At 52.6% G+C, this 4,050-nt stretch overlaps 1 pseudogene; it reads right to left on the reverse strand.

Annotated features, from left to right (window-relative positions):
* Positions 1–1,813: 1,813 nt before the first annotated feature.
* On the reverse strand, positions 1,814–2,066 carry LOC120376495 (annotated as a pseudogene).
* Positions 2,067–4,050: the final 1,984 nt, after the last annotated feature.

The following is a 4,050-nucleotide window of genomic DNA, read 5'->3' on the forward strand; positions in this document are numbered from 1 at the left end:
ATGAATTATTTTTTTAACGAGCGTTATCAGCATGGAAGCATGTCCTCTGGAATGGTGGTTGAAGTATGAAGGCATATGGATGTTAGCATATCTGGCACGTTAATACCTTGCAACGCTGGCTGCAAAAGTGCCATGAGAGAGCCTGTTCTCACTTTTAGGTGACGTATACAAGACACGGGCAGCATTATCTCCAGTAAATGTAAACAAACTTGTTTGTCTCAGCAATTGGCTGAACAAGAAGTAGGACTGACTGGACTCTAAAGTTTTACATTGTTTTCTTTTTGAGTCCACTTATGCAACAAAAAAAATCTACATATGCAAGTTGCACTTTAATGATAAAGAGATTGCACTACAGCACTTTATATTTTACTGTGTAAATATTTGTAATAAAACTATATATAGTGAGCACTGTACACTTCGTATTCTGTGTTGTAATTGAAATCAATATATTGAAAATGTAGAAAAACAAAAATAAATTTAAATTGGTATTCTATTGTTTAACGATGTGATTAAAACAGATTAATCATGATTTTTTTAAAGTTAATTGTGTAAGTTAACTGCGATTAATTGACAGCCCTAGATTTGAATTTTTCTGTCACATGCAGGACAAGCTGGAATATCTGTGTCTATTGGGTTTCCGGGAAACCCAAAGCCCGCCCCATGCTAACGCATCCCCCCCCCCAGCCTAAGGGGAGGTTCCACAGGGCCTCAGAAACCCACTAATTGCGGGGGACAACTAATAAAAGAACAGGGACAGGAGTGCGGTCAAAGGGTCATAAGAAGGGAGCCTGACGGGGACACTGAGCAGAGAACCCCGGACAGCCCCCACTGCTCCTCGAAGGCGTCAAGGGAGCCAGCGGATGCCGCCCAGAGGAACTCTGCCCGGACACGTGAACGGACTAAGGATCGGAAACAAGCCCCACAGTCGCAGGAGCCTGGGGGGAATTGTGCTGTGAAATGATTTCCTGTTCTGACATGTCCCCAATTGCCCTTTCTGCCCTAACAGGCTGCAGCGCAACATCCATGTTTTGCTCCAGCTCATTCTGTCCTCCCAGGGGCCGGGGAAGGGAAATGGCTGCGGTGGAGCCAGTTGAGGGAGGGATGAGCAGGGAGTTGCTGGCGGGTTCCCTTGGCGGGGAGAAAGGGCAGTAAATACATAGGGGGTGGGAACTTCCAGGAAGGTTGGTCTGGGTGGGAGAGGGCAGGAAATCCCCAGGGTGGGGGACAGGGTGTGACAAACCTGCTGGGATTTGTTTACTGTGAGGCTCCAGCATTTCTCAAATGTGGCCACCAGGGGCTTTTATCGTGGCCACAGCCTCCCGGGCTGTAATTGAGGGAGTGTGGTGGGGCTCAGGCTTCAGGCTTCTGCTCTGGGATGGTGGGCGACAGGCTCAGTCAAGATACATGGAACGTAGGCTGGGTGGAGAGAAGTCTGTGTAACTCATCCAGTTATTGATACCCATGTGACTCAACTCGTACCAATCTGTGTCCCCTACACACACACACAAACCCCCCCCAACCAACCATCTCCCAAACAGACCCTCAGTCCGGAAAGCATTCATCCCTCATATTGTTAAAAAGATTCAAAGGAAACAGAAGAATCCCAGCTTTTAAAACAATCCTCCAGCAAGACAAAGAAACTCACATCTGTAGACTCAGAAAATATTCCCAAGAAATTTTAACAATATGTTGTTATGAAGAAACCAAAGTGATAAAGAAACCTGATTTTTCAACTACTTTAAAAAAATCTTCTCAAATCAGCATCTTTAAACTGAAACTTTTTCTGCTTTTTAACCAGACAATTCTCCCCAGAAGGAGAGGCACTGGTCCTGGAGACACTGCAATACCAGGTCAATGCATGCGGTGGACAGAGCAAGCTCCTATTCCATCCCCTTGTTTCAAAAATCAATTTAATATACAGTCCTCAAATAAAGGACCGATCAGATACAACTTTAGATAATGTTTCTTCAAGGTTCCCAAGACACAGACCAGGTTTTCATCTCAAGGCCAAAAGACCAATAACATCAAGACAATTGATCACGGCCTTGGATAGGCCAAGAGACTACTCACCCCATCTGAGCTCAACGAGCCAACTGATAAGAACAGATTTAAATTTTATTAGAGAATATTTAAAATAAACGATACAAAGTGTTTGAAGCGTCAGTTATTGTGTCATTGGGGGTAACATACAGGTTGTGGGGGGATGTTAGCATTTTGGTGTTAGGCAGCATATACAGATACACAGTCTGTCATGTCCCCAATGCGGGGTATACGGTGAGAGAGTTCAAGGTACAGCCAGCAAGCAGTGAGGGCACATCACTCATACAAACAGGTTATGGATAGTCGTGGGCGTGAGTAAATGAGCGGACTGGGTAATGGTGATAGGGTGCCCCTCACAGGGCAGAGTTCAGTTTGGTTGGTTCAGGGCTTAGGGGATAAAGTCCAACAGGGGAAGTTTACAGGTCTCTTCCCCCTTGCGGGTGCGTGGAGTCACGCCGGCTCACTCTTGGTATTGACGGTGGCCGGTGACGTGCTCTGTGTAAATGTCTCTGGACCACCGAATAGCGTCCGAGACCATTAGGCATCTCATGAGCCGCAGAGCGACGGCCCACCCCACAGGTCCGCAGCACGCGCTCATTAAGGGGGTCCCAGGCGCCCAAGGCCCCAACGATCAGAGCGTCGGTGTAGACCTCGTAGCCCTTTGCTCACAGGGTGTCAGCCAGGGGAGCGTACTTTTTGAGTTTGCGGGCTCGGACTTGGCGGAAGGCCGTGGTCCTATTCTCGAACGGGACCGTCACGTCGACGAGGATGATCTTTTTCCGGTCCTCATCCGTGATGACGATGTCCGGGCGCAGCGGGCTGTCGGTGCCGGGAATGGCGCGATTGACAGCGATCTCTCCCAGGTGCGGGGCGATGGCCTTCATCAGGCGGTCCTGGACGGCGTTGTGGCGCAGCTGCCAGGCTCTGCCGTGGGGTCTGCAGCTGCACAGGACGTGGGGCAAGGTCTCCATGGCGTACCCGCACCTCCGGCAGCGTTTGTCCGGGTTCCCGTAGTGGATGGCTCCGTTGAGGGGGACGCAGTTCAGCCGGGCGCGGTGTATGAACCGCCAGTCGGCGAAACAGATGAAGCTGCCTGAGGGGAGGAAGTGGTTGCTGGAGTCCCACTTGCTGGTGACCTCAAAAGCCTTGCCCTGTTCCGGCTTTTTCTTCAGGGTGTCCACGTAGAGCGCGCGGATGGCGCCTTCAGCGACCTCTCCAGCATGCCTCTGGCTCCAAGGCTGACGATGGTGTTGTCCTCCGTCCCGATCTGCGGTATCAGGATTCCTAGCTCCCGCCGATCTTCGCTCCATACCCAGCGGCAGCCCAGTCGCTTTCCCAGTCGGCGGGTGGCGTTGCGGGCGCGGGTCCACAGCGAGGCGACGTCGCCCCTGAACGGGCCGAATTCTCCATCCAGGGAGCCGCTCAGGAAGGTGGCCACGTCTTGGTCGGAGGGGGGTCTGCCGATTCGCCTCACGGTGGCGGCGCGCAGGGCGGTCGTCGCGATGTTCTTAACTGTGGCGTCCAGGCACGTCAGGAGGCGGAAGGCGTGCGTGATGACCGCGATGTCGCAGAGGTCTCCCATGCGGGGGACGTTGGCGCCCCCGTGCCGGTGAGCGATGTAGATGAGCTCGTTGCTGGCTCTCTGGGGTAGGGACAGCCACTTCTTCACCAGCTGCCAGATGTTGTTGTCCGCCTTGTTGAGGGGCACCTTTGCTACAGTGGATCCTCTCAGGACGAAGGCGATGCCGGGGATCAGGAAGGTGTTGAGGGCATTGATTTTCTGCCACGGCGCCAGCAGGGATGCGTCGATCTTGGCGGCGTCCTGCAGGATCTCCCGGATGGTGTCCTCGGGGGTCTGCCGGACGCGGTAGCCCGTCGGCGTGCCGAGGTGTTGGTACGCCTGCCCCTCCGTCAGGGGAACGACGGACTCGCCCTGGATAAGGAACTCCGTCGTCAGCACTGAGTCCCTCTTGTTCCCGTCAACGTGGAGGGACGCGCACTTCTTGGCGT

The sequence above is a fragment of the Mauremys reevesii genome, linkage group 12 (genome assembly GCF_016161935.1).
Source record: "Mauremys reevesii isolate NIE-2019 linkage group 12, ASM1616193v1, whole genome shotgun sequence".
NCBI classification, from domain to species: Eukaryota; Metazoa; Chordata; order Testudines; family Geoemydidae; genus Mauremys; species Mauremys reevesii.